The following is a 21,218-nucleotide window of genomic DNA, read 5'->3' on the forward strand; positions in this document are numbered from 1 at the left end:
TGTTTGTGTGGGTTTTTTCAAACAGCAATAGAAAAAAGAATAAATCTTTTTAAAAAATAGAAAAGTTTTTTATGTATTTAACTCTTAGAAATTGGCCAGGGGACTCCCAGGAAGATGTCATTTCTGAAACTACTTCTAACACTTAATCCCCCTCCACCCCCAATTCTAGATCTGAAATTGACAGTATCCCTCCAATTTTCATAGAAAGGAGATTCTAGTCTGTTAATGTGTAACCCATACTGTCACCTGCTTCCTTGCACACTTCAGGTATTATGATTTCCTATATGTGGAGGGGACCATATGACTATCTTTGCATTTGATGTAGGTAAGGAGTTGAATGAGTTAAACCTTGGTAGTTTAGAGCCATAGGTAAAGATGTTTCTAACCTCTGTGATGGGAGTATGCAGAAAAAAAGGTGGTGGTGACACCTTCAGAATGCTTGGGCTCAATCCTGCAAATACTATCAGGTGCAGTAGTGCTTACCATTGTAAATAGTCTCATTGTGAGACAGCTTTTAGTACTACTAGGCACTATGCCTGTTATCATTTGCAGGATCAAATTCTTGATGTGTTTTTAATAAAATGTATTTGGTCTAAAAGAAGTTAAACTAATTCTTCTAAAATGAAGTGGTGTTCAAAAATAATGTGGTCACTTCTCCATCAGACAGACATATTTTTTTTTTCCCCGGGTCTATATAGGTAGAACTTATTTCTATCCTTATTGTTATCTAATTTGTTGCAAGTCACAATAAAACATTTTAAAACATTGGAAAAATGAAATGTTCTATGTAAAATGTGCCTTTGTTAAAATTAAATAAGGAATTATATTTTGTATCTAATTTAATTTGGAACTTTAAAAATCAATACTGTACTTATATATTAATGTTTAGAAAGAGGAAAAAATACACCAGTTCAGTTGGTTTGAGCTTTTGAATTGTTAGACTGTTAGATGGGAATTTAAAAGTTTAAAAAAAATGTTAAAAATAATTACTGCTTTGATGATTTAAAGTACTTTCTTAAGCACACATTCAGTCAGAAGTAGTGCCCTTATTTAGTAGTGGCTTTGTAGATCTGATGAATTTTAACTTTTTGCAGTAGATGAATGTGCTTTGTGAGAGATAACATTTGCATTTTATAAAAAAGTATTTTAAGAGACTAAAATAACTGCAGTGTGAGTTTAAGTGAACATACGCAGTATTAAAAGTGTCTCATTCTTTCTCTGTAAAAGAAATCCATCTTGAAGATAATTATTGCATTGGTCCATCGGATATGTAGAGACACAATCGTGTGTGTTTTTTTTTAAACCTTGTTTTCTGTTCTTACACTTTTCCACAAGCATGCACTCATTAATCAAAGATGCTGCACTCCTGCTGAGGGCAGAGAGGTTCATCAAATTGGCAGCTGGTTTGGTGTAAAGAATGGTGTACTGAAGCTCTTAACACGCTGGGACATAAATAAATCTAAGGTCTTTGTATGCAAACCCTGGAGGTTAATACTGTATAATTCAATGTCCTGTCTTTGTTTTTATGATTGATGTTTTTTAAAGGTTTGAAGCTTGATGCAAGTCTTCTAGGTCAGGGCTGACAATCTGATTGGCTGAAGCAAAAAAGCATTAGGTTGGCAGAGAGACGTTGAGTGTGCGGTAGAGATTTTGATTTTTTTTTCTGGGAGATCATTGTCATATTGCCTGAGCTGTTATAGGAATGTTCCAGTGATTGACATCCCCTGCTGTGATAATGGACCTAGTGCATGAAATGCCAATAGTTTGGTCCTATTTGTCCTGAAGCTTACTGCTATTTGTATCCTTAACAGAGCTCACATGTAGAACAAGCGAAAACTACTGGGATTTCTCTGTAGAAATAGTGGTGGGATTTGGCTTTAACATGAATTGGTTGCATATTCATAATTTAAGAACAGCTGGTTACAGCAAGCACATAGTCATTTGCAAGCTATTATAAACCATTCCACTCACACATGGAGCTTGTGCTTGAGCTCCTTTCTTTTTATTGATCTACCTGCATTTAAAATCTAGTCACTGCTGCCAGAGAAGACTTTCATTTTAGCTGCGCTTGCAGCATGGATCAACTTCAATTTTAAATATTTAATTTTAACTAAATACTGAATAAAACGATAAAGTATGGCGTTTGAAGAAATAAACTGGAAGGATCAAGTGACACAAATCTTAAATGCAAAATCTTGTTTTTGTAAAGCAGCCTAAAAAATACATCATGCAACCTTTGTAGTCTTTTGATTGTTGTGTTCTTTTGAATAAGAAATCTTTGCTAAATTTAGCCAAGGTTAAGGTTTCAAAACCAAAGTTATTAAAATGCATGATTTTCGTGCTTTGCCCATGCCTGGCTTTGGAGGGGGGAATCTCCAAAAATATAAAATATATTAAAGAAATAGTTTTGTTAGAATATTATTTAATACCTTGGATCTATAACAATCTTGACAAGAATCACACAGCAAAATTTAATAGGTTAGAAATTACTTTAATCTTTTCATGGCTCTAAAATGGATAAGTATGTTTTTTGTAACGTCACAGAACATATGCTTGTTAATAATAGCCACCAGTGGTTATATATGGGCTGTGTTAGTAAATGTGAATTTCTGTTTTTAAGAAATGTAAAAGATCTTGATTTTTTTTCCATGCAACGGACTAAAATGGCTGCTATTATTGGATTTTATTGCTATTGGCAACTTTTTCTCATCTTGCCTTGCCTTAATGGCTAGTGGCTGGAATGCCTAGAGAAATGATTATTTTCTTTTGAGGGAAATGAAGAGCCCAATTCTTTGAAGTATTGAGCATTCTCAGCTCCTATTGAAATAAAAGGGAGCAGAGGGTGCTCAATATCTTACAGGTTTAGGTCCATTAGGAAATTAGTTAAAAGCTCATGATCCGGTGTCACAGGCAGATGAGATTTTTGAAAAGACATGTCACACACATTCTTGCCCGATGCATGGAGATCATGAAAGCTGGCATGTCTTGCACATGAAGATTGTTTAATGTGTTAATTAGTTACAGCACTTTTTAAAAGGTTAAGCCTATAAGAAGTGCTAAGTAGTATTTTTCCTATGGGAGGTCTGATAACTTCTTATGTTACCACTGAACGTCCAAGTGCTTCATTTTGAGGTGATGAAGGAGCAATTAGGAGACATGGTGAGGGGAAGTAGCAGTTTGGTACAAACCTGTTTGGCTCAGGAGGTTAAGGATGCAAGAGGGAAAAGTGCTGTGTGGTAAAATAGTTTGTAGGTTATTTTTCTACAATATGCATAAGAAACTATACTAGCACAGCTCTAGCGCCTTCAATGCAAAGAGAATTGTTTTATTTTCTAAACTCTCTTGGTGGATGTTAGAAACAATAGGAAGTCATCTTGGCTCCCTCAAGGAAGCTGCTCTAAGTGGGACTGGAAGGAAGTAAATGGGTGTTTCCTTCTCCTCTTTTTGTCTTTAGTTAAATTGGAATAGAATGTTCAGCTGTAGCAATTGAATTGTTGATGCTTCATCAGACAGTGAGTCAAACCTTATTACCTTGTTTTCAAGACAAATCATGCTGAAGGGCCACTGTGTGGTTGAGGATAATGTCGTCATTGAAACAGGACTGTATCAGGAATAAAGCAGAAACAGGCCCATTTTAGATTTTTATTTTTTTTTTTAAGGCATGATTAACAGAAGTAGATTCTAGTTCTGTTGCCTGGTGTAATGATTTTATTGATAGCATTGAAAGGGATTAAGTAGTATGACTACCATATAACTACTGGTATAATGACTACTTTATAGATTCATAGATTCTAGGGTCAGAAGGGACCAATGTGATCATCTAGTCCGACCCTCTGCACAAAGCAGGCCATAGAACCCTACCCATCGACTTCTATAACAAACCCCATACCTATGCCTGAGTTATTGAAGTCTTCAAATTGTGGTCTGAAGAGCTCAAGCTGCAGAGAATCCACCAGCAAGTGACCCATGCCCCACACTGCAGGGGAAGGCAACTTTACATTGTTGGAACAATATAGTAATTGCCTAGCACTGGTGCAGAAAGTACCCTTCCCTACAACCATACTTTGAGTGTGTCAGAGGACAGGATTGTAAAATGTAAGGATGGGCAGTAGATAGTTGACCCATGAACTAGAGGTGCCATGATCAATAAAACCCTTGGTTGGCATATTAGAAGGAGTCAAGAGCTGTCTTGTGCTTGGCTAGAGCTTTACATACGCTTGCCAAAAATTACTAAAGAGAAGATTTAGTTTTGGAAAATATATACAATTTTGTACTGCTTCATTGAAAATAGGAGAGTACTGGGGAGTAAACTTAAGAAAACAAGAAAACGTACAAAAAGGGAATGCCTTCCTAAACCAAAGTAGACTATTGCACTTTGACATATATGATGTTGGCCGTCAAATTCTATGTCTTTCATTTGTTTATTGGCGTAGTCTTCAACAGTTTTTGTAGTAGTCATTTGTCCCTTACCCTCATGGTTTTTCCCACCCTTAATGGAAAAAAATTGCAGGATATGTTGGGTAGAGTGAAGAAGATGCATCAGGGAGTTGTTACATTTACTAATTTGAAATATATATACACACACACACCATATATACTCGTTCATAAGCCAAATTTTTTTAGTAAAAAAGGGAAACAGAGAAGGGAGTCGGCTTTTGAATGGGTATAGACAAGGAGAGGTGGGACACAACCCCTTCCCCCAGAGAAAGCAAGGAGAGGCAGCAGAGTCAGAAGGGAGGAGGCGGGGCCAGAGTCTGTCCGCTTCTGGCCATGCTGCTCACCCCCCAGCCTCCGAAGCAGCTGAAGCTCCGGGGCTGGCAGGCTGCAGCCGTGCCACTCGGCCCTCCCCCCAGAGCAGGCTGTGACTGCACTGCCTGGCCTGCTGTAGCACTCTGGAACATGCTACAGCCGCGGCGCCTGATCTGGCCCACCTGAACAGGCTGCGGCCGCACTGCCCAGCCTGCAGGAGCAGCTCCCACCAGGCCAGAGACATCCTCCCCTGGCCCTCCTCAGATAAGGTGGGAAGAGTTGGGATGGGATGCGGAGAGTGTGGGGGTCCTGGGTTAGATGTGGGGTCATGTGGGAGTGGTCACAAGTGTTACTCCCCTGACTCCCAGCTTCTCCCTACAAAAAAATTTCCACACCAGTTGCTGTCTCGGCCCATCAGGGTAAGCAGCTGGCATGTCAGGACACTTCGTTTACTTAGGTTTACCTCCATGCCTGTGGACGCTTGAGGTAAAGAAACCATCTCGGCCTGCCAGCGGCTTATCCTGATGGCCCGGGAGCCAAAGTTTGCTGACCCCTGAATTATAGGGTCAGCTTATGAACGAGTCATAAAAAAATTCTATTTTTACTTATCCATCTTTGGGGGATTGGCTTATAAACGAACTGGCTTATGATTGAGTATATACGGTAACTCCCACAATTTTGATATGTCTAGGCCTTTAGTTTTGGAGTATAATCTTTGATGTAATACTTTAGACTGGTGAACATATGTATTCATACAGTAGATTAAACGTAGGCCTGGAATGGGAGAAATGTATGTCACAGATTGATGTGAGCTTTTTGTTATAGCTAATACTTAGCAGCATCCAAAATGCACTTGTGGAAACATAACCTTTTAGCCTGGCTCTAAGGAAAGCACTACATCATAAATGTCTTCCTGTGATGTTAGCTATTCTTGTAGCATCTTGGAATATTTTTTTTCCTTTTACTTCATTGGCATAGTAGTGGCTTTTAGTGACAGATTTTTTTTTTATTTACAGACTTGAGCAAGAAATTATATATATATAAAAAAATCATTGGTCAGCACTTCTACTATCATCACTGTTCAACCAGCTGTACAGCCTTTATAAGGCACAATTCAGAAGATGAGGCTGTTAAATATGCAACAAAGTTAGCTGCAAATATAGGTAGCCTATAGATGCCAATAAATTTTCACTATTACTCAGTGTTGCACTTAATATGTAATGTAAGTACAGTTTACTGTGTACTTCTCATAAATGATTTTCATAGACCTGGCATTGAAGTGTAGCCTTGTGGTACTATCTGTCTTAGGTCACAGAAGATAATATGACGTATTTGGGGAAATGGTATGTGATCATATAAAGACTATTGTAATGCATGCATACAAGGGGACAGATGTATGATTGTTTGTACAACCATATCTTTTGGTACTTTCTGACCTCCTGAGTGCTCAAGTGTAATGTTCTATTTATGTAGTTGTTGTAGTTTTAGTAACTTGTAAAATAATTTTAAACTAGGCATGAGAAATCCATATTCTGGAGTGACACCAGAATATCCCACACAATTATTTTAGGAGGCAGACAACTAGGAAGAAGCACTTTTCCTGCACATCATAGGAGATCTGCAGCCTGGGGTGATAAGTTGTTTGAGTTTATAAAATGCATTAGACTGTGGAAGCCCTACACTCAATGCATGCAGAAATGGATCAGGACTGGATAATATGTGAAGATATACCTATCTCATAGAGCTGGGAGAGTCATCAAGCCCAGCCCCCTGCCTTCGCTAGCAGGACCAAGTACCCTAGATCCCTAAGTGGCCCCCTCAAGGATTGAGCTCACAACCCTCAGTTTAGCTGGCCAATGCTCAAACCACTGAGTTATCAAGGGCATCTTACAAGACCCCGCTCCCCCCAAGAGGCTGAGAGAAGAACACTGGTCTCTTCCTTCAGTTCCTGCTCATATGGTCACCTTCAGCAACATAGATGAAAAGACTGCTAATTTAATTTAGCTGTGCATATGCAGCTTCATGTTTTTTCATGTGCGCACCCAAAGAAGCACAGTGGAAATAACCAAAACAAAAAACCCCAAAACAGCAACCAAAAAACAAAGCCAACCTGTGCATATACTTGGTATGTGATTTTTTTTTTTCTTTCCCCCCCAGGTGGTCATAACTTGGTTAATGCCTAGTTGTCTCAAGTAAAAGTCTTGCACTACTCTTTTAAGAGGGCTATTTCAGTTCCAGATTTCAAGTGTTAACTTCTTGGTTTTTTGTTTAAAAGCCACAATAACTTTTTTTATATATGTGATGGAGAGATACCCCATTGCCTTCCCCATCCACATTTTCTTCTCACTCAAAACTAGCCAAGCCATTTTCTCAAAATTTTGGTAGAGACCAATCGTGGAAAATGTAACCCCAGAAGTTGTAGTAAATTTATATGACTTGCTAAAAAAAGAGCCAGTAGGTTGCAATCCAGTAATTTTTAGCATTAACTCTAGTGATCATAAAAAGCATCTTGTCCTAATAGATGAAGACTAAATTCAGTTTTTCAGAATTGAATATGAATAATTTTTTAAGTAGCAGCATTTTTGATATATAGTAACAGGTCATAGATTATTTTACTGGGATTTGATCAGCCTACAGAGGCACAGTTGGGCTTTCTGAATTTAAGATTAGACAGACTACCTATTCTTCCTTATTCTGATTAAAGGAAGACTATATACAATTTATCAGACTGCTACCTGGCAAAGTCATTCATGCTTTCTTTTGTTTTCCTGAGATCAGATGCTCATGAAGCACGTGCATATCTGTGGATGTTTTCATTTTGGGAATTATTCTGGAGGGAGCCAGGCTATACTGGTTTGGTAAGAAGGGATATGAGGTGTGACCTAGAACTCATATTGGTTCATGTATGATATCTTCTAGTGCCAAACATGGTGATATTGGACTTGGAGAGAAATTATCTGACAACAGCAAAACTCCTATTATAATTAAAATAAATATATTCTTTGGCTCTTGAACATCTGTTTTGCAAGCTAAATACCAGTAAGCATGAAAGCCACTGAGGACAAAAGGTACAAAGTTGGCTCAAAAACTGGTAGCCTCATGAATAGGAAGGAGATTTGATATTAGGCATGACTCCATTGTAACAGTGTCTGAGGTTATTTCACCCATATGTCCACTTATATAAGAAAGGAAATTACATTTTCAACATGAATTTACTGAATACATTATAGAGTTTGATTTAGTAGCCTTCTGATAAGGGATTTGTTTATGACACTGTCATGTGGCTCTTCAGTTGATGTTACAAAACAGCAGTCAAATGTGGGCTGGGAAATTATCAAGGAATCCAAAAATAGTTAGGCCTTTTTGGAAAGTGTTTACGGTTTTTCAGAATTCACAGGTCTCAAGCTGTTTTTTTTGAAAAACGCCTTCAGATTTGAGTTGGCTGTTTGTGTGACTGATGGGGTCTGAATTTTGGCGGGTTTTATTTTTCATGTCCATCTGCATACTAAGGTAGGCTTCATGTACTTTAAAGCTGGGGTTATCAACCTTATTCTTTCTCAGGCCTCTTTCTTCTCCCCCCCCTACACCCGGAATAAAAACTCCACAGCCCACCTATGCCACAGCAACTATTTTTCTACATATCCAGTAGATTAAAAGGCAGGGCCGGCATTAGGGAGTAGCAAACAGGACAATTGCCCAGGGCCCCAAACCACAGGGGTCCCTGCAAAGTGAAGTTGCTCGGGCTTTGGCTTCAGCCTCGCATGGCGGGATGCAGGCTTCGGCTTTCTGCCCTGGGCTCCTGTGAGTCTAATGCTGGTTTATTTTGGAGGCACCCTGAAACCTACTCGTGCCCCCCCCGCTTCCCGGGGCCCCGTCCCCGTGGTTGAGAAGCTCTTCTTTAAAGGATATCATCAGCATGTTTTCTATTAACCATAGGATGAAAGTTTTGCCCTACTGTTGTATAAGCATTTTAATAAAAGGGGCAGATAGAGCACAATATTTATGTTAGTATTCATTCTGTGATATGAGACATGTATACTATCTGCCTATCAGGGTGTAAAAGTAATAGATCACTCCAGTGAAGTGGAGCAGAAATTAAAAGCTGGACACCAAGTATGGGAAGATGTATTTGCATCATCATCCATAAGAGATAGAAGAACAATCATCTTTGGTTTGCAGTCATACCCAGATGATGATTCTTCTGTCTCTGTTTCATTGGTGGTCCTTACTGCACTTTTTCCCTACTGATACAATGTTGGTATTCAGTTTGTCTCTACAAAATGGTAGTCCAAAATACCAAACTCCAAATTTAAATTCTGTTCCCCTTATATGATAATATGTAAGTCACAGGTATATTATGCCTGAAACCATTAGGTAGTATGTGTATTGTATCTTTCCTAGAATTGAATATTGTTTCTACAACTTCCTCATCCTGTCCAAGTCTAGAGAAAAAATTCTGAGGATCTCTTCAATCTCTGTTTTGACTGATTTTGCTTAAAACAATGCTGCTGAAATTAACAGACCAAATAAGTCCTAGTATCCTCAAGCAAAATCTTGCTTTGTTTTACACTGCAGCGTTTTTATTTTTGAAGGGGACAACAGGCCTGGTATGAATGTAAACTTAATTCCTAAAGTAAAGTAATGTTGTTCTATTTGTAATTAGTGGTCTTCAATTAATTGAATGTTAGTGTTACTGTTAAATGTAGTTTGTCTAAATCACGTGTCAGGCTGGGGGAAAAAAATCATGTCTCATGGTGATGAGTTCCTGTCAGAGCCCGGATTTGGGGTACTCTAACCCCCCATTGTCAGTCACTTTCTCAACCAAAGGAATAGCAGTTTTTCAATATAAACTGGAGTTTGCTTCCAGATTTACTATTTAGGAAGTAATAAAGGTGCTAGCAGTAACACTTCTTCCTCAAGCCTCTTCTTCTACTGAACAATTTCTTGCTCACTGTCATCAACTTAATTGTCTTCCTTCTATTATTGACTCCTGAGATTTTGCACTTGATGTTTCAGTACCTGTAAGAGATTTTTGGTTGTCTTGGGAAACTGATCTGATTTCTCCGCACACGTAATAGTGAGCTGAATGTAACCAAAGACCATTTAGTCTTGAATGTTCCAGTATCCTTTATTCTCTTTTTCTGGAGAGCACAGAAAGCAGCTGTCAGAAAGAGAACCCTCAGGATCCTGAGACCCAACAGTCCCAGCTGTCATGGCTGAGCTCAAGATACTTTCCAAGAACAAGGAATTATAGGACAGCTGACAGAGAGAGTCCTAGTGAGATAGTAGCAGATAATGCCTTCAATGCTCCGATGCTTCACAGAATCCAGTGCAGTATGGCCTTGAGCAGCTGTGACATCCAGCAGAAAGGATGTTGTTGTGCACCTGACCAGTAAAGGCACCTGCTGCCTATTCTGAGTGTAGATAGACAAACTTGCGGGAAGACTTCCAGAGAGTCAAGGAGCAAGAACTTAACAGAGAAGGGAATGGTAAAGAATAGTGCATGGGCAGGGGATATGCCCCACGTCTTGGAATTCTCTATTGGCAAAGACATGATTAAAGTGACCTTGTTTCAGCCAGCCAGCAGCCTGTTGTTGATTTGTCTTGAGCTAATGGCTAGCTGCTCAATAGTTTGTATTTAACTATGTCTGAGTAGTGCATAGTGCAGAACTCTTAAATTTCATCTCGACAGATTGCTTTTGGAAACTCTATGGCAAATGTGCTGGGAAGAAACAGAGAGGGAGAAGTTTCTTTTGTTGTTTCTATCTTTAAATATCTGGGAAGTACTCAACTATTGTGGTGGTAGGAGTCACTTGAGTACATAGATAAGTGCATGTGTGCAGAAACACATGTATACCTATGAAGTGTGTGTGTAAAAAAAAAAAAAAAAAATTATGAAAAAAGCATCTTAATGGCTGATGACAGTTCTTCGTGCTTTGAAGATCTCACCTGTTTTTCCTGTAAATTGGGACCTTAATTCATCAAGTCATACTTATGGGAGTATTCCCAGTGAAGTCAACACTTCAGCTTGTTTGATTTCTAGGACCAGGTCTCTAATCTTGTAACTTAAGTTTAATAACATTTTTAAGTATTCACCTAATTTTTTTATTTTTTTATATTTTTTTATTTTTTGCAAACTGGTGTTTTCTGCCTCTAGCTGCTATATGTCCTTTTCGTTTGTTTTCCCTGATGCTACATACGTTGCCATGGAAACAGGAGCGGAACTGGGGAACCAGCAGCCAGCAACTGAAATTGACATGCTTCTGGCTGTTCAACCTGTTTGTGCCTCTCTTCCCATGGAAACGGATGACTTATCAGGGAAAATAAGGTAAAGATTTAAAAAACAATTTTGAAAACTTTCAGTTCCCTGCTTCATGCTGTTCTGACCTCCAAAAAGCAGCTGAATGTGTGTGGTGGTTTTGGGGTTTTTTTGGTGTGGATTTCAGCAACTGGCTGTCAATAGAGAGTTTGCAAGTGCTAGTTGGCCGAAAACCTCCTATGCTCTTCAGGAATCAAAAGGCTCCTGAAATCTACATAGTATGTTAAAATCTAGGGAGAAAGTTGTGTGATGTGATATATAAAAATAGCTATTGTTTTAAAAAACATTGTGTACTTCCCATTAAAGACTAAAAATTGGCATTTTAAATTAATTTGAATCACAACACATGGATTTGTCGGTTCTCATGAAGTATTGGTAACCACATGGATGATAGTTGAGCAGTGTGTAATATTATAAACTCTTCATTAGACTGCATGTGAAGTCCAGTTAGAGGCAGGTTTCTTCATCCAAACTAGAGATGGCATGCCCAACAAACATGGGTCTCTGGCAAACAAGAAATAGTGGTTTTAGCTGCATAAAAAGTTTATTAAAACAGATGACACACCAATGAAAGAATTCTTGTTAAAGCTTAATATAAGCAAATATTGGGTCAATGTGGCTGGATGTCTCTGGTCCTGGACCACTGGGTAATCCCTAGGTGTCATTTTAACTATCTAATGGCACTGACCATTCTATTCTGTATAGGTTCTTATACCATACTGTGCCCTTCAAGATCCCACCTCAACATACCTACCAGGGCTAGCTGATGCCACATTCCCGGCATGAGAAGAACAAACTATGACTTCCTTCTTTGCCTCTGTTACCTGAACAAAGCTGTTTCTTGTCCTGGGTTTCTCTCTTGCTGTTTTGTAGAGTTGGCTCCCAAGTGCAGTTGGTTTTACTGTGGTTTCCTGACTGTTTCCTCCTCCCTGTGTTCAGCTCAGGGGTCGGCAATCTTTCAGAAGTGCTGTGCTGAGTCTTCATTTATTCACTCTAATTTAAGGTTTTGCGTGCCTGTAATGTATTTTAATGTTTTTAGAAGGTCTCTTTCTATAAGTCTATAGTAAAAAGCAGAAGATTGCCAATATAGAAATGTGTATAATGTTAAAAAAAAAACAAACCCCACACCGTACTCGATGTTACTATACTAGCAAAAGTTTCTAGTGTCATCCTAACCTGAGTCTGGCACAAGAAACCAGGCTAGCCTAGGCAATACAAGCTCCCTCACAAATGACTATAGCTTAATCTCGAACACTGAGAGGATTAGTTCTCACCTCACAGTTGATACACGTTAATTGTCGTGATTAGTTTGTCCCATAGGGTGGGTTCAAAAGGTGAATCGGTGTGCTTAAACTTCCTGATGAAGTGTACTCTGAGAAATGCATATTTCATACTACTGTACTTGTGCAGCTCTGTGAAATGCATGTATTGAGGGGTGGACTCCTCAGCTGGACACACAACTGTGACTCTTATAACAACAGTACTAGTCCACAGTTACTTTAAACCAGTGGCTCTCAAACTTTTTTACTGGTGACCCCTTTCACATAGCAAGCCTCTGAGTGCGACCCCTCCCCCATATAAATTAAAAACACTTTTCTGTGTACTTAATACCATTATAAATGCTGGAGGCAAAGCGGGGTTTGGAGTGAAGGTTGACAGCTCGCAACCTCCCATGTAATCACCTCACGATCCCCTGAGGGGCCCTGACCCCCCAGTTTGAGAACCCCTGCTTTAAGCACTAGTACAGATTTTTGTGAATTTACTGACTTTAGCATGTTTAATTTGTAACCATCACATTTGCATAATTATTTTGCATTGAGTCTCTATCTGAATGTACAGATAGTTGACCTGAACTTCCTCCATTCTTTACACAATGTTATTCTTCTGATTTGGACTTGCCATGTCACTTCACTGACAAATGGTATAGATCAGTAGTTTTCAAACTTTTGTGTTTTTTTTGAGGGCTGCTGGGTGGGGCCAGGAATGAGGGATTCAGAGTGTGGGAGGCGGCTCTTGGCTGGGGCAGGGGTTGGGGTGCAAGAGGGTGTCAGGGCTCTGGGCTGGGGGCACAGGCTCTGGGGTGGGACTGGGGATGAGGGGTTTGGGGTGCAGGAGGGGGCTCTGGGTTTGGGGGGGCTCAGGGCTGGGGCAGGGATTTGGGGCACGGGCTTATCTCAGTCAGCTCCCGGTCAGCGGTGCAGCAAGGATGCTAAGATAGGCTTTCTGCCTGTCCTGGCACTGCGGACTGGGCCGCACCCTGGAAGCAGCCAGCAGCAGGTCCGGCTCCTAGGTGGAGGATGCTCTCACCTGCCGGCACCACCCCTCCAGCTCCTGTTGGGCGGTTCCTGGCCAATAGGAGTGCGGAACCGGTGTTCAGGGCAGGGGCAGTGCGTGCAGCCCTGTGTTCCCCCACCTGGAAGCCGGACCTGCTGCTGGCCACTTCTAGGGCACAGAGTGGTGTCAGAACAGGTAGGGTCTAGCCTGCCTTAGCTGGGCAGCACTGTTAATGGGACTTTTAACAGCTCGGTTGGCAGTGCTGACAAGAACTGCCATGACCCTGGTGCCTTACATTTCACGGCCCAGTACTGGGTAGTGACCTGCAGTTTGAAAACCACTGGTATAGATGAGCTCCATGCAGGTTATGTACAGGGAAAAGTATAACTTAAAATTTTATTAATTTACCTTTCAAAGGTAAACTATATCAGCTGAGCTCTGTTTCTAAAATTAACTTATTTCCACTACATATATATCCATTCTTCACACAAATAGCTTTGCTTTTTGTGTGTGAATAATGTAAAATATTGCACACTCTTGGACGTATTTGTGATTCATTTCACAATGAAGTTGGCAGTCTTAAATGTTTCTTTTTGTAGATGAGGAAATGCAGAAGTGTGGTAATGTTTTACAGCTGTGGGTTGAAATGGAAAAATATTTGCCTGAAGAAATTTCCTTTAACTTGGAAAGTTATTTATTATTCATAACTCTCTGCTTGTTTTTCTAAATCTAAGGCACCACTTAAAAAAACATTTTAGTAGGTTAAAAAAACAGAATATTGTTATTCTAGACTTTTTTATGATGGAAGCTGTATCTAAATGGTTATCGTAGTATTTAAATGTTTTCCTTTCACAGCAGGAGCTGATCTTCTTTTTTAAAATTTTTTTCTTTAGGGCTATTTAAAACAAACTCAGAAAGCAAAGTTGAATCATAAAGGTAAAAAATTTAATCTATTTGCAATCCTAAAAAAGTTAGTCTGTTTAGACTTAACAATAATTAATATACTTCTATACTTCCTTGACACATCCTGAATTTAGGATTCTGTGTTTTCTTTGCAACACTTGAAGTCACAATCATCTGAAAACAATGCAAGGGATGCAGGAATGAAATATTGCAAGGAGGAAAGAATTCCGAACTCACAATTTGGCAGGACCTTGTTCTACCTTTGTTACAAAAATGCATTTACATTTTTTAAATCTAAAGATATATTCTTTTACTGGTGTAGGAGTTTGGGTGTTTTTATTTTGTTATAAAGTTTTGATTTTAGAAAAGGCATCTAGCTTTAAAAAAAACAACCATATCTTACATTACATAACACACCTAAAAATAAACAAACAAACAAAAACCTGATAGAGTTGTGCTGGCACTTGTTAACTAGATGAACTAATATTTGATTTCACTGGAAAATAATTCTAGTAGTTTTTCAGAAAAACAAGTTTGTTACTGAAAGGTACTGGTTATCTTGCTGTTTGTATTGTGGTTGCGCTGAGAAACCTCTGTCATGGACCAAGACCTCATTGTGATAAGCACAGGTGTGGTTTGTTTGTTTTTTCTTTCTTTTTAAAGATGGTTCTTGTCCTAAATTGCTTACAGGGTGCTAGAAATTACTAATAATTAAAATTGAGGGTGGAAACATATTTGGTCAAGTCATTACATAAAAATGCTACAGCTGTTTATTACCTGTGTGCCTTCTGATGGCCACGTCATAGAGTAATATTGAAATCTGGTTTGAAGAAAGGCCTGTGGTCATGATCATTTAAAAGGAGGGTTAAAAAGGACCACCTGACATATGCAGGGGTATGTCTTGACTCTTATATTGGATACTATGTGGATGGAGATGAAACAGAACTTGAATTAATAGTGTAGAACTTCACCAGAAGAAAAATCATGATACTTAATATAAAAATGTTACTTTTTTTTTAGTTGATTGGTTAAGGGTACAACTAAACTGGTAGATTTTCAACCTGCGGCCCGCATGTGGCCCAGTGAGCATGCAGCTGTGGCCCAGTTGCGTGCTAAAAAACCCCCAGATCCTGGCTGCCCGGGCCAGTGTCCGGCAGGGTCCCGGGTCCTGGCACCGGCTGCCCAGCCCCGCATGTGGTTGGGTCCAGGTTCCGGCTGCCTGGACCTGAGGCTCTGCTCTTGGCCCTGCTCTGAGGAGGGGTCTTTGGGCAGGGGGCGCTGAGCATAGGGTTCTGTGGTTCTCAATCTGTGGCCCACAGTTATAAATAGGTTGAGAACCGCTGGTCTACACTTAAAATGCTGCATCGGCACAGCTGCCGCGTTTCAGTGAAGAGGGTTCTATGCCAATGGCAGAGAGTCTCTCATCAACGTAGTTAATCCATCTCCATGAGAGGCAGCGGCTATGACGACAGGTGAAGCCTTCCTGTTGACAGTATTGTCTACATCAGGGGCTAGATCAGTACAACTACATTGCTCAGGGGTAGTTATACTGCTGTAAGTTTATAGGGTAGACCTTGCCTAAAACAAAATACACTCGAGTTGAAACAGATACAGTACAATGATGGAGCCACTTCTATACTGAGTTGTACTCTTAAAAAAATTTTTTGATTTTAAAAGTTGTTTGAAAAGACACTAGATTTCTCTTTATCCCGAAATAGCGTTGTTCATACACTGTTAAGGTTGTCTAGTTAACATAATTGTTCTAAAACTCAGGAAATGGAAAATGGTATTGCTCCTATAGAATAGTTAATTTTGGTCATGTTTTCTATCTCTAGTATTTGTTGCCATATCTTTATTACAAGAATGCTGGGAACAGAGAATATTACATATATGAAAGTCTGTGGATCTGTCTGTCCATCTCCCACCAGTATTTTAACACATTTTGTGCTTGCCTGTCACAACACACTCAGAATCAGGGTCATAGCATGACTTTTCTTTTTTGCATTTCATGACTTTTAAAAATATTTCAATTTTAATAATGCATTTAACATATATTAAATACAGTAACTCCTCGCTCAGCGTTGTAGTTAGGTTCCTGAAAAATGCGACTTTACGTGAAATGATGTTAAGCGAATCCAATTTCCTCATAAGAATTAATGTAAATAGGGGGGTTAGGTTCCAGGGAAATTTTTTTCACCAGACAAAAAACTATATATTGCATCGATATACACACAGTATACGTTTTAAACAATTTAATACCGTTCACAGCTATGATGATTGTGAAGCTTGGTTGAGGTGGTGAAGTTAGAGAGGGTGGAAGAGAGAGGGATATTTCCCAGGGAATGCCTTGCTGCTAAATGATGAACTAGGACTTGGCTGAGCCCTCAAAGGTTAACACATTGTTGTTAATGTAGTCTCTCACAAGGCAGCATGAATAGGAGGGAGGGGAGACAGCATAGCAGACGGAGACAGACACACACCTTTGTGTGTGTGAGAGAGAGATGCACACTGCCCCTTTCAGTAAGCTGACCCACTCTTAAGTGCATTGTCTTATTAAGTGGATCAGGAAGTTGAGACAGCAGCTGGTGCCCCAAGATTTCTCTCTCTCTCTCCATCCATGTCCCCTCCCTGCTCTATATGGAGAAGGGGTAAGCAGGATGCATGGGGGAGGGGGACACTCTTACAGCCCCCTCCCCGCACAACAAGCAGGAGTCTCTGAGAGCAGCTCCAGGACAGAGGGCAGGAGCAGCACATGGCAGTGGGGGAGGGACAGCTGAACTGCCTTGATAACCTGCTGGGCGGCTGCAGCACAGGGAACGTAGGGGAGTGGGGAGCTGATAGGGGGGCTGCCAGTCCACCCTGGTTTCAAGCCCCGAGCAGCTAGCTGCAACGGGCTGCTCTTCCTGCAAGCAGTGGACAAAGCAGGCAGCTGCCAAACAACATTAGAAGGGAGTATTGTGCAACTTTAAACGAGCATGTTCCCTAATTGATCAGAAACAAAACAACGTTAACCGGGACGACTTTAAGTGAGGAGTTACTTTAAAGAACATATTAGGCCTGAATTACTAAAGCATGTGTCTAATTCTAGGCACCTGAGTAATCCCAAAGACTTCAATGAAGACTGCTTATGCTTGATTATATTGATCTGCTGGGGCCTTAACTTTCCCAGTTCTTTACATAAATCTTAAAAAGTGGAAAGCCCTCATTAGGGTTCTTTAAAATCTGAAAGCCACCAATACAAATAAAGTGAAACTGACCCTTGAACAGGGTGACCACATAAGACCTATGCATCATGTAAGTATCGCTTAAAGCCACTATTCAACAGAGCATTTAAACCTATACTTAAATCCTACTGAAGTCAGTTGGTTAAAGTTAAGCACATACTTGTGTGTGGGCTGAATTGGGGCCTGTTTCTGCTGAAGTGGAATTTAAAGCAGTGCGTAAGCCTTATGTGATACCACTGCATAGAGGTGAATAAGCTAAGTAGTGTAGCCCTAACATAAGTTTGTCCAATATCTTAAGCCGTGATTCTGCAAAGACACGCACACGTGCTTAATTTCATGTACAGGAGAAGTGCCATTGACTCCAAAGGAGCTAAATGTGTGGAAATATTGACAGGATCAGGGCTTTACATTGGATTAGTCATATTAGTAGAAATGACTTAGGTGAAGATGAGTTATCATGTTAATAGATAAAATGTACACTTTTGAAGGAAAACGCATACCTATAGTGCCATAGACCAGTTGTTCTCAACCAGGGGTACATATACCCCGTGAGAGTACTCAGTGGTCTTCCGGGGGTACATCAGCTTATCTAGATATTTGCCTACTTTTACAACAGGCTTCAGAAAAAGCCCTAGCGAAGTCAGTGTAAACTAAAATTCCATACAGACAATGACTTGTTTACACTGCTCTGTGTACTGTACAGTATGTGTGGCCAGACTGTGGCTCATGAGCCATGTGCAGTTCTTTTTCCATTAAAGTGCAGCTCATGGAGCCAGCCCTCCCCATTCTCCACCTACTAGACCTGTGGTGGGGGGGAGCTCAGGATCTCTGCCTTGCAATGGGGTGGTGGGGTAGGTGCTTCTGCCCAATGGGGTGGGGGACCTTGGGGCTTCAGCCCTACGAGGCACACCTGCAGGGGCTAGGGGCTTCAGCAGGAGCGGGGCTGAAGCCCTGAGCCCTGTCAGGTGTGCCCCAGCTCTCGAACTTCTGAAGATTATTGTATGTGGCTCAGAGGGTCAGTAAGTTTGGCCACCCCACTATACACTTAAGTACAATATTTTTATTCAAATTCATCTATTTTGTAATTATATGGCCAAAATGAGAAAGTGAGAAATTTTTCAGTAAGATTGTGCTGTGACATTTTTGTATCTTTGATTTTGTAAGCACCTTTTTTTTAAGTGAGGTGAAACATGGGGTATTCAAGACAAATGAGACTCTTGAAAGAGATGCAGTAATCTGGAAAGGTAGATAGCCACTGCCATAGACAACCCTGCAGGTATGTACTTGAGATGGCTAGCCTGTGCCATTGTCGCTGCTGCCTGCGCTACAGTGGCTGTGCTACTATTTTTAGCGAGAGGAGGTTAAGCGAGAGGAGGTTCATGGAGGTCAAGCCTATTAATGTCTATTAGCCAGGATGGGTAAGGAATGGTGTCCCTAGCCTCTGTTTGTCAGAGGGTGGAGATGGATGGCAGGAGAGAGATCACTTGATCATTACCTGTTAGGTTCACTCTCTCTGGGGCACTTGGTATTGACCACTGTCGGTAGACAGGATACTGGGCTGGATAGATACCTTTGTTCTGACCCACTATGGCCATTCTTATGGGATGAGCTGGAAATCACATGCCTAGCTTCCAGTGTAGGTGCAGTCTCATTGTCCACTGGAAAAATGAACTGTGCATGTGAAGCCTCAGACTTAATGACATTTTCTGTTGTGCGTGTGCAATAGCATATTTTCAGTCATTGATCACTTTAGTACTAGTCACACAATTTTGGTTTTCAAATGTGGTTGCAGACTTCAGTGAAAACTACTTACGAACAGATTTCAGCCACGTTTTAATGATGTGTTGCAGGAGAAAAGATTGAGGTGTGTGTAGTTTTTGTTTTGTTAAATATGAAAAAAGTGTGTCTTTCCTTGCCCTCACAGAACTAAAGCAGTGTGAAGGCATTTTGTTCAGACTTTCCACAAAGATTCATCTCTGGCTAAAATCAAAGCATGAACATTTCAACACAAAAAATATTTTTTCCAGAACGTTATCAGGTGATGAAAACGGGCAGCCACCATCACTTGATACTAAGCCAGTTGTGATTGGACTGTGTGATACTTACTGTTTTACTCCTGGGGGAGTTCTGTGCCACTGTGCATAAATAGAATTTATGTCCCTTGTGGATTTACTTGCTTCCGAACCGAAAAATGACTCTCTCATGGGGAAGCAAAGGGAAGCCACAAGAGCGGTCACGCAGTCCTCCCCAGCTGTATGTGTTGGGTGCCCAGGGCAGCTGGCAGAGAGGTAAATCACTGTGGGGCAGGAGGCAGGACTGCTGGTGAAGACCCGGCTGGTGGCTCCTACATTGCGCCAGGCTCAGTTGCTAGTCCCAGCTGGGCTGGGGAGGATGTGACTTCCTCTTCCATTGCATGGCACCCTCAGATTTTTCCCCCAGTGGCAGGAAGATGTGCAAACCCCCCTCGCCCCGCTTCCTGATCCATCACTCCTCAGCTGCAGGGGGAGGGATCCCTGTGAATGGAGCTGTTCCCCCATCCACTCAAAGCTTATGCATCCAGGCCCCCTCATGCCCAGACCCTCCCACTGAGCCTTACTCCCCTGCACTCAGAACCCCCATGATGAGCCCCACTCCCTCTGCACCTGAAGCACCCTGAGCCACCCATACCCCACTGAGCCCCAATCAGTTGCACCTGGATCCCACCCCACTCCCCCAGCATCTGGACTCCCACTTACCCCCACTCACCCAGACTCCCCTGTCAAACTCTAGCCCCCCTGCACCCAGACCTCCCTGCCACATTCACCTGGACCCCCTTGCAGAGTCTCATTACCATTGCACCCAGGACCCCCCAACAAGCCCCTGTGCATCGAGATTCCCCACACACCCGGATCCCACACTGAGTTGCTCACACCCCATGCATTGAGATTTACCCGACATCCGGATCCCCCACTGAGCCGCCCGCACGCATATTGCCCCACACCCGGATACGCCCACACTAAACCTCTCCACACTTGGATCCTGCCTCACTCAGCCTGCCTGCCCACAGCTGGTGCACCTGGCACGGAGGGGCAGGGCCCTGGAGTGTTTCTGGGGCAGGCCCGATCCTTGCACTGTTTCAGGGTTGGGTGCAGCTTCACTGCTGAATCTGTGTCCTGCGGGAAGATGCACAGTGATCTCCCACCTCTGTGCAGCCAGTGGCTTGTGCTCCCCAATGCCATGCTGGAACCTTCACATTTAACAAATAAAATCTGCAGAATTTTAAAAAATATTGTGTGCAGAATGCCCTCAGGAGTAAGATATGTATACCCAGTATTCATAGTGTGCCTATTAAGGATGTGAATCAATCGCCCTATTTTTAAAACTAAATACACAAGAATCATATTGCGTCTACCAGATAACATGTATTTTAAAATCTCCTTAAATATGCCTTTGTCTGATGGCTGAAGCCTCCCAAATAATATTAAATACTGTTTATTCATTGTATTTTTTAAAACAGAAATTGAATGCCAGTTTTTTATTTAACACAAAACATCTCTGATGAAATTGAGAGAGAGCCAGTAAATCCATTAGTATCAGATACTCCAATCGGAATGTCAGGTTATATGCCTCAGATCATGGCATTTGGCTCTTAAGTTATGAGTATATGCTGTTTTTATTCTATTCTTTACTACTTTGCCATCCCAAAACAGTACAAATGTCAGGAATCTTGTTTTTAACTGTTATCTTCCTCTCTTCTTTATTTTTTGTAT

At 41.1% G+C, this 21,218-nt stretch overlaps 1 protein-coding gene across 1 annotated transcript in view; it reads left to right on the forward strand.

Moving 5' to 3' along the window:
- BAZ2B (bromodomain adjacent to zinc finger domain 2B) overlaps positions 1 to 21,218 on the forward strand; it is a 272,845-nt gene that overhangs the window by 9,069 nt on the left and 242,558 nt on the right. The window lies entirely within an intron of this gene.

The sequence above is a fragment of the Gopherus evgoodei genome, chromosome 11 (assembly GCF_007399415.2).
Source record: "Gopherus evgoodei ecotype Sinaloan lineage chromosome 11, rGopEvg1_v1.p, whole genome shotgun sequence".
Taxonomy (NCBI): Eukaryota; Metazoa; Chordata; order Testudines; family Testudinidae; genus Gopherus; species Gopherus evgoodei.